General features: G+C 51.6%; 1 pseudogene; it reads left to right on the plus strand.

The window, feature by feature from the left end:
* Window positions 1–3,588: 3,588 nt before the first annotated feature.
* On the plus strand, window positions 3,589–8,439 carry LOC124682892 (annotated as a pseudogene).
* The last annotated feature ends 2,249 nt before the right edge of the window (window positions 8,440–10,688 follow it).

The raw sequence follows: 10,688 nt of genomic DNA on the forward strand, positions 1-10,688 counted from the left end.
GCTGATCTCTCTATCAAGGGCCTAATAACTTTCTCCTTCCTGTAAGCTTCGAGCGGTTGTGGACTCGAATCCATATAGGCATATGATCCAAGGGAACCATCATCGGATCCGAGAAACCATCATAAGGGGCGGTAATAAGCACCCAATCGCGGAACAGCCAAGGACCCTTCTCCATAACTTTCTCCCAATCAGCCAAACAAAAGCATTGGATGACAAATCGATTCTCATCTACTTGCACGGATGTTGATTTTCTGTGAGGAATTCCAGGCAGCAAACATCTGCTGGAACAGAGCGACATGGCTAAATTTCTTCCTGCAGTTCACCCTTGCAACCGCGAGCCACCGAGTGCCCTCCTCGAAATCTTTCACGTCCTCTTCAATAACAAAATCATCGAACTCCTCTTCCCCTATATCTAGATTGCCAAACATGGAATCAATACCTTCCTCTCCATGGTTGGAGACATATGATGGGAGGTCTCCATGATCTCTATCCTTACTGCCGCTCTTCTCCACATCTCCTTCAGCAGCTTCGATCGCCGCCCCTCCTGTCGCACTAGCTTCCGATCTTGTCTGGGACATCCTTCGAAGGAAAGCCAAACCCTAGCTCCTCGCCCCGTGCACAGCCACCACCGCGGGAAGCCTACCGAGGGTCAGGTCTCTTGGGGTCGAAAGGAAAACAATCACCTCGCTCAAGGGAGGGAGGCACGGAACCGGAGTCGCCACCAACTCGCCGTCGGGGACGGAGAGGAAGAAAACCCTAACGGGGACTGCAACACCTTTCCCGTGGTGTTTGTTTCTACGCCGCAGCCTCAGACTTACAATAAACCTTCACTTTGATTTAGGTAGGAGTAGGAGCTTGATTAGCGGGGCCAAAAAAAAAATAAACGTGGGAAGCAATACTAGGCCGTACGATGGAAAGGAGATGGACAGCATCTGAGAGGTCCGACGAGTTGGTTTCCATCGGACTACGATAGATAGTATTTACCATAACATATCCAAAGACATAGTTCATTCTAATCATAATAAGTAGTACCAGTATCGTAAATACACCAACCATATCGTAAATACACTCCTTGAGAACCCACCAACCATATCGTAAATACACTCAATCAACACTCTCTTGTTTTAGTTTACATTTATTATTTGATTTTCTCTTAGTTACTTCAAACTCTCAAACTATTGTCATCTTAATAACTTATAGAATAGGCTATTTTCAAACCACAGTTTAGGTGCGAACGTGGTTGCGCCTGTGACAACACAATTGCGGGGTTATGTGATTGCCATTAGCAAAGCATCCAAGGAACAAACTTATATAAATAATATTTATTGGTACAAGTACAGCAATAACTCTATTATTGATCACAGGAACCCAGACATCACATAGTGACCGGGATATCCGTCGAGACGCAAATGCGGCCCAAATTCGCCTCAGATGCGTTATTTTGGACATCGTGCGGTCGCGTCGAGTGTCCGCTCGCTTCTCCTACGGGCCCACCTGGTAGCGGGCGCGAGGTATGTTTCGAGCGCATCGCTTCGGCGGTCGTCACTTCGGTGGTCTTCCCTTCCGCGTCTGCGCCGCAGCCTTCCCCATCAATGGCACCGTCGTCTTCTGCACGTGCACCAGGCCTGGCGGGCGGCAGCTGGCCTTCTGTGCCACCATCAATGGTATCGTATCCCGCGCAACCTTTAAAAGGCGAACGTCATCGTCCGTGCCATCGCCCAAACCATTGACACCTCCGCTCCCACCCACACCAACGCGCACTGCCACATCACCACCGGGAAAGAGAAGAACGGCTTTGATGCGTCCGGCAGCGGTGCGAAGAAGGATCCGCGTACGAATAGGGTGCCGCTCGCCGTCGAGATGGCGCGGCCGTTGCACGAGAACTGGATGTCGGTCAACTGGGGGGACGTGCACCTACCGGGTGGTGGTTGGCGGGGTAGCCGCTGCCGTGTGCCTGCGCCGCCCGTGCCCGCGCGCGACCTGGAGCGGACCATGGAGATCTGGCGCAGGGGAGCGTACATGCCGGCGGACCTCCTCGTTGATCCCGCATACTCCGATCGATGGCTCAACTGGCGCGGGATCGAGACGGGTCCGAGGAGGAAGGCATGATTTCTCGGCGACAGGGACTACCCATTCGTTCCACGTCTGCGGCATGCACGTCCTGCTGCGCATCGTCACGGACGGCAGCCATCCCCTCCTTTGCCTCCCCAGGATGACGCCGCACTCGCCTACTACAACGAGGCAGACGGCCATGGAGGAGGGCCGGATGTTCCAGATGTCGGAGATGATGACCGACGAAGAGATCGAGAGGCTCGGTATCCTCCTGTTGGAGGTGCCGCAGTCGCCTCCGCCGCTGTCCCGGTACGCCAGTGGCATCATGCCGCCAGATCTCACGGAGGATGAGGCCCTACAACGAGCGCTGCAGAACTCAGCCCCGTACCTGCCGCCGCCTCCACCTTGCCGTTTAATCCGTGTGCTACGCCGACTGCTCCACCTCCACTACCGGCGTAGGTTTCGTCGGTTGCCAACTGGCCGTGGGCAATACCGAAATTCATCGTGAGTAGGACCCTATGTAAATTATATTTCTCTTGAATGCAAAATCGATATTTTTGTGTCGGAACGTTGTGCACCTCCAGGAGCAAACGAATGAACGATAGATTTTAACCATTTCAGCAGACATAAATGGACGTATGCGGTCAATTCAAACGTCCGTTTTACGTCGGCGAGATACCTATAATTTATTTTAAACTTTTCCCTGAACTTAGCAGTCGTGTATACTCAGACTGTGCACCGTATCTGTCACACTGTGCACCGCACTAAGAGCAATTCCAATAGTATAGCCAACTGTTGGCTATAAGAGCAAGTATAATAGATCCTAATCAGCAGGCTATAAGCAATACTATATTAGCAAAATCTTAGGTGGAGGAGAGAGAAGTGAGGAGAGAGAGGAGAGCGGGCTCTTCCCTTACCGCCCGGCTATAGCGCAATCAACGAGAAGCTACAGCCGGCTAATAGCCTGATGTGAGCGCTTTGAGCTGGCTCTAGTATGTCTTGCAGTCTTGCAGGTAACGCATGCGCATGCAATGCATTAATTATTAAATATTCAATACAGCTTGCTTAGGAGCCAGATTATTGTACACATGCTTACTCTAGGAAGGCTCTAAATGACTTGGCATGAATTTATCGCCAGCAGCGAGCTACGTTATTGCCCTTGCTCTAACAAGATGTCATATCATTTGTAGTCATCATATAGCTAACATGTACAATAGTTAGCTATAAGAATGTAGTACTTTACTAATATATGGCCCACTTTTCACTCTCACATGGTGCCTAGGAGCACGTGCAAGAGCTGGCTATTGCATAGTAGCCCACCTCCCTTCTCTTTCTCCTTCTCTCTCCTCCAACTCATCTAAAATATATTATTTAATGTCTTATAGTCAGCTGACTGGACTTCTATTGTACTTGCTCTAATATGTATCTGCCACACCGTGCATGCATTGATGCAAGGCGTGCCAGCTTTCGGCGCGGATGGGGACGCGTTAACTGCCTCTGCGGCTCTCGCTCGCTGCCGAACGTGGAGAGCACAGAGCAGCTCCTGCGAAATCGTGTACCGTTTCGCTCCTGCTCGGCTGAAAATGGCGAGGCCGCACGCGGTGGTGGTGCCGCACCCGAGCTCCGGCAACATCAACCCTGCGTTGCAGCTGGCCAAGCTTCCGCACAGCCACGGCTTGTACATCACCTTCGTCAACACCGAGGACAAACACCGGCGTGTGCAGGTGACGGAGGGCGCAGCTGCCTTGCTCGGCCGCGACGGGTTCCGGTTCGAGGCCATCCCGGACGGTCTAGTCGAGGCTGACCGGGGGAAGAGGAAGTACGACCTCGCCCTGTCCATGGCCACCACCATCCATTGCGCGGAGCCGCCGAGGAAGCTCGTCCTGCGGCTCAACGCCACGCCGGCGTCCCACCCGTGACATGCACTGCTACCAACCGCGCTCATGAGCTTCGCATTGGACGTGGCGCGGGAGCTGGGCATCCCGACCATGGTGCTGTGGACATGTAGCGCTGCCGCGCTGACAGCCCAGATGAGGCTCCGGGACCTCCAAGCAAGAGGTTACCTCCCACTCAAAGGTAACAATTTTAACACACGCATAAGAGCATCTCCAGTCGCGTCCCCCCAAACCGTCCCCCAAAGCGATTTGGGGCGCGCCGGACAAAAAAAGTGTTCCAGCCGCGTCCCCCAAAGCCCATTTTTGTCCGGCGCGGCCCGATACGGTGTCCGGCGCCCCGAGCCCGTCCCCGTCCCACAGGGGACGTTCCGGGGACGCCGGACACAACGAAAAGCGAGACGGGGAGTGGCGGGGCCGACGCGTCAGCGGCACGGAAGACTAAAACCCCGTCGCCTACCTTTGGTCAAGCGACGTTAATGGCGTCCCTGTTTTCCCAGGCGACGCAGGGACGCGTCTCGTCGTGCATGGCCGCGTGGCCGTCCGCGCCGGAGTTATTGCGTGCAACCACCCGCTGCCGCCGCTGTTTTAAGACGCCCTCCAGTTATCGCCGCTCATCATAATCCTTCTCGTCGCCGCCGCCTCCCCCTTCCCAGATCCTCTCCTCGCCACTCAAAAAATGTCGAGCTCGTCCTCCCGCAAGATCGCCGCGGCGAACGGCTTCGGCCGCGGCAGCCTCACCGTGGCGGAGGCGTGGGCGCTGTACCACGCCCGGTATCCAGTCCCGCCGGACATGCGGCTGCCAAGCGGCGGCGGCCGGAAGATGGCCGTGAACGGCATTGGCATCCCGCCGCCGCCGAAGCCAGACACGCAGCAATGGCGGGACGCCATCAAGGCCCGTCGGGCTCAACTCACCGCCGAGGAGCGGGCGGATCCGACATGGGCGGCCAAGGACAACGACGACTGGTGGGTCACGTACTTCAAGGCCAAGTACGACGTCGAGATGCACAAGCACCACCGGCCTCATCGGCGGGCCCAACAGCTGGAACAGGGAAGGCCGCGCCTCGTTCGGGGCGTTCCGGGCGCACCCTCGAGAACGTCATCCGCGGCCTCCGCAACGGCGCTCCAAGGCTGGAGATGCCGTCGTCGCCGCCGCCGTCTCCTCAATGGCAGCCAAGGAGGACGACGTACTCGTCCTCCTCGCACTCTTCTTCCTCGGGGCCGGCGCGATCGACGCCGTCGTCGTCGTACCGGTCGGCGCCGTACACCGTTCCCAAACGGGAGGTCAAGGAGGAGCCGGCGACGCCCGTCAACACGAGGCGTGGCGGTAGCGGCAGCGGGCGGCAGCAAGGGAGGCGCGGCGGCGCCCTCCTCATCCCGAAGCCGGAGGTGAAGGAGGAGCCGGAGGAAGCGTCGCAGACGGTGCTGCTGGCGGAGTACGAGCGGCGGCAGCGGCTCATCGCCAGCAGCGACGACCCCGAGGACTGCCCGGGGCTGCGGGCGGCGTTCTTGGCGTCCATGGACGACAAGGACGCTCGGAGGGGCAACCTGGACGCGGCGATCGCCATGTCCATCCGCGACTCCGGCAAGCCGGCTGGTGGACCTCACCGACGACGGCGAGGCAGGACCAAGCGGCTTGGTGAAGGACGAGCCCGTGGACGAGCCCGTCGACGAGCGCGTCAAGCGGGAGGTCGTCACCGACGAGATGTACAACTTCCGAGCGGTACTACGACGCCTCGGGCCGCCGCAAGTGGTTCTAGATTAGGTTTAGTTTTAAAGTTAGTCAAATTTCGTTCGAATCTATGTAAGTTTGGACGAATCTAATCGAATCTAGTCAAGTTTAAAATTTGCGAAATTTTGTTTGGGGGACGCGACTGGGGAGCGACGTCCCCCAAACGCGGCACGAACGAAACACGTCCCCCAAACGCTCAATCCGGCGCGGTTTGGGGGACGATTTGGGGGACGCGACTGGAGATGCTCTAATATTGGGTTACCTCCGTTTCGCTCGCTATGGATGTGTTTGTTTCAAGAATGGTAACTAAAACTACCGAAACCATGAAAATGTGTAAAGAAAGATTTAAAATCTACTAACTTGGACTCCTAGCATTTGACTTCCTCAATTGGGTGCCAGTGTGCCACCGCATGATCTTGATATTTGATTAGATACCTATAACATGTGACCAATTTATGAGCATAAAACTTAGCACAAGTATAGTAATAATTCTAGTTTTTTATAAGGTAGTAGTTCCAAGAAGAAACCTTAGACTAGCCACAATGAAAGTAATATCATAATTCATAAGTAAAATCATGCATATGTTACGTTAGCAAAAATCTAAAGTGACACAACAATTAATGAGGAAATAGGTATTATATGCCTGGTCTGGTTATCACTCGGACTCGATTCACTCGCTTGTACTATTGCGTTTGCAGACGAGAGCTGCCTGACGAACGGCCACCTTGAGAGGACGGTCATCGACTGGATTCCCGGCTTGCCGCCGATCAGCCTCGGTGACATCTCCAGTGTCGTCCGCACCACTGATCCTGACGACTTTGGACTCCGATTCAGCGCCGTGGAGGCCGAAGGCTGCACCAAGGCCGGAGCCCTCATCCTCAACACCTTCGACGACCTCGAGGCCGACGTCCTCGACGCACTCCGCGCCGAGTACCCGCGCATGTACACTATCGGCCCGCTTGGAAACCAATTCGGGGACGACAATGCCGCCGCAGAGGACAACTCCAATTCCTCCAACAGCGGGTTGAGCCTCTGGGAGCAGGACACCATGTGCCTCGCTTGGCTGGACACGCAAGAGAAGAGCACCGTCGTTTACGCCAACTTCGGCAGCCTCACTGTCGTCACAGCTGAGCAGCTCGCCGAGTTCGCGTGGGGCCTCGCGGCCACTAGCCACCCGTTCCTCTGGTCCATCAGAGACAACCTTGTCTCAGGCGATTTACACAAAAATAACCCAAAAGTGAAAGAAAAGCACAGACTAACCCTCCGGCGAAACTATTTCACCAATCTAACCCTTTTGTGTGGCGCCCCTCCCACGGGCGCCACACATGCCCATGTGTCTCCCCTCCTGCCGGCGCCACACACCCAACCGACGTGGCGCCATCGACGCATTCGACGTGGCAGCATGTGTGGCGCCCCTCCCATCGGCGCCACACATGCCAACTTATATCAAGTTTTCGGTCGAAAACATCCAGGGGCTCCGGACGTCTGAGACTTAGCCGTTTTTGCGAGGCTCTATGCGAGGACGCTACTAGGATGTGCTACGTGTTGTTGTGAACTCTATATTCATAAGTATCGATTTGTGAACCCTCTGTCATTTCGAACCATGGTCTGTAATGCTACTTGTTGTTTGAATCTACGTGCTACAATGTGACCTATGAAGTGTTATATGTGTATGTCATGAAATTGCTACTTGTTGTGTCCAATGTTGTACTCGTAATCGTTGGAGTTTGGTAGGATTTTTCATGTTTTCAACACAAGTCCATGTGTGGCGCCCTTCTCACCGGCGCCACAAGTGCTAGTGTGGCGCCCGTGGCATCGGCGCCACACATGCCAACTTATATGAACTATTGGGTCGAAAACATCCGAGGGGCTCGGACGATAAGTCCTTAGCCGTTTCGCGAGCCTCTATGTGTGGCGCCCGTGGCATCGGCGCCACACAGGCTAGTGTGGCGCCCGTGGCATCGGCGCCACACATCGAGCCTCGCAAAACGGCTAAGTCCCAGAGGATTTGTCTCACAGTATGTTTTGGGGGATTCCAAGTGCATGTGTGGCGCCGATGGGAGGGGCGCCACACATGCTGCCACGTCGGATGGGCGCACCAGCTCAGCGGCGAGGGCGCCACGTCGGCTGGGTGTGTGGCGCCGGCAGGAGGGGAGCCACATGGGCATATGTGGCGCCCGTGGGAGGGACGCCACACAAAAGGGTTAGATTGGAGAAATAGTTTCGCCGGAGGGTCAGTCTGTGTTTTTCTTCCACTTTTAGGTTATTTTTGTATAAACCGCCTTGTCTCAGGCGCCAGCGACGGCCTGGCTGTACTGCCGCCGGAGTTCGTCGCAGCAACGGCAGGGCGGTGCTGTCTGACCACGTGGTGCCCGCAGGAGCAGGTGCTGCGGCACCCGGCCGTGGGATGCTTCCTGACGCACAGCGGGTGGAACTCCACCTGCGAGAGCATGGCGGCTGGAGTGCCCATGGTGTGCTGGCCCGGGTTCGCCGACCAGTACACAAACTGCAAGTACGCCTGCGAGGTGTGGGGCGTGGGCCTCCGGCTTGACGACGAGGTAAGGCGGGAGCAGGTCGCCGGCCATGTCAGGCAGGCAATGGAGTCCAAGGAGATGCGGAGGAATGCGGCAGGGTGGAAGGCCAAGGCTGAGGATGCCGCAGCTCCCGGTGGGTCTTCGTATGAGAACTTGCAGAGCATGGTGACGGCGCTCCGCTCTCTCAGCTCTTAATTAGCGTTACGAGTTCTAATTGATCACGCAACCTGAAACACGCACTAGACTAGTATATGTTTCTATTTCCGTTTAAAATTGCTACTCCCTCCGATTTATATTACTTAATATTAATATATATGTATCTAGATATATTTTAATTCTACATACATGCATTCATACTAGTGGCAAGTAATTTTTCTTTTCTTTTTTAAAACACTAGTGGCAAGTAATATTAATCGGAGAAAATAGCGGTACCTACAAATAAAGTGCATGCAAGCCTCCACTGTAACATAAAGAAAGAGCTTATTGGACTCTCTGCTGTGTTTCAATTATATTCACAATATGTGTACTGCTTTCATGTCTGATCGCATGGATTACACCATGTATACTAGATGGATATGCGTGCTTCGTCGTGCCGTTTACACTATGTTTTGACGGTCTAGATGTGTTTTCTGATGTGTGTATTCAGGCATAACATATTTTTTCTCCAATTTTCATTTCAGTGCCGTCTGTAAAAAAAATAGACGTGCCACGTTGGATATCGGATAGGTATCAATGGAATGTATACACTATCTGACCGTTTAGTGTGTTAGTATCTATCTACACAATAAATATATCGATAGCTAGCAATGCCAAATTTTACTACTCCGATCATGACATTTCTCAAGAGTTAATATTATCACAGCAAGATCATTTTCCTTTCAGCACTAATAGTGATTCCATATTATGGAGAAAAGGTTTCATCCTCAATAAGCATGCATGCACTTTTTTGTATTAGTATTTGTCGGTTATATACTGTTGATTCATACATGCTTTCCAAATAACTGAACATCTGTAGGGAACAAATTTCAATTTGCTCTGGTGATCCCTTTACTTTTCAAAGCAATGACGCCACCTAGAAACTTCACCGGTTATCCTGCAATCACAGATGGTAAATAGGACTAAAAGAACTTCTAAGAATCACAACCCAAAATTCAAAGAGAAACATAAATTGAGAAATATATGACACTACTTGTGGTATGATAGCTTTGCATCCCTACTACAGATGGTTATAGGCCTAAAAAAAACTTTCTAAGAATCACTACCCAAAATTGAAAGATCAACATAAATTGAGCAAAAGTAAACCTTGAAACTATGTTGTATGATAGCTTCACATCACTACCCAGAAATGACCCTCCATTTCCCATCCTATGACCAAATGAACAACCACACCCGAAAATCAGAAAGCAAGATGCAGAAGAACATTTCAGATTAGGTGTGTTCACTTCAGCATCCACCGATTCGCAAGCTCTCAATCAAGAGAATTGGTATGTCCAATAACATATAAATAGAAAATATAGTTAGGTATAAGTACTGCATGAGAGAATCATCTAAAACCGAACAACGGGAGCGAAGGATGGCGAAGAAAGGAAGATGGAGTCACACACACATGTAAATACTTCATATGAGGCAACTATATATGCAAAGGAATATATTAACTCAGGGGTCATGCAACAATTTATCTCTGCATAACAATATAACTTCATTTATAGTAATCCAAATTGGATCGTGGGTCCTGGATTTAGTGGGGCGATGGTAGATATGTGACTTAGGGTAAAATAAATCTCCACTAATCAAAAGTTATGTCCCCTTACTGCCTTCATCCCATGTGTGATGGCTGAAAACGAATCATGCCAGGAGGCATCGAGCTACAGATGAGTAGCCCGACATATTATTGAAGGGGATAAAAATAGAAGAAACAAGGACTACCATGCTTTCATCTCATAAAAGGATGGCTCCAATCTAAAGGAACCCTCTTGGTGAGATGGAACATGGAATCATCATATTGGGGAATACCAAAGGGAGTTAACCGAAGGAGATATTTTCTTGTTCTCATAGTGCCATCATCACCTTGCTACCTATCAGGACAATTGGGTCGATGAAAAGGAAGAGATACTCTTGATATCTTTTTTCTTAGGAAAATGAAATTGTGCGCAACAAATACAATGATAGAATTATTGACACCTATATGCATGCCCCAGGAAAGAAAACTCGGGAGTAATAAAGTTGAACGAACAAAAGTCTAGGTATAACAAAAATGTAAGATGACAAATCTGAAATAGGCTAACTTTGAAGAATTGTTCTTTACCAATTTTTTAGCATGATAGATTTATTAAGTAGGCTAATCTGAAAAACAACACTTGTATCATTAAAAATACTCGTAACTAATATGCAATAGGAGGTGTGGCTTGATTCAGTCAATACTCAATGGCACCACGGAAATAACAATGGAAATAAAGGCCTTCATGCACATAAAATGAA

This window comes from Lolium rigidum, chromosome 1, assembly GCF_022539505.1.
Source record: "Lolium rigidum isolate FL_2022 chromosome 1, APGP_CSIRO_Lrig_0.1, whole genome shotgun sequence".
NCBI classification, from domain to species: Eukaryota; Viridiplantae; Streptophyta; class Magnoliopsida; order Poales; family Poaceae; genus Lolium; species Lolium rigidum.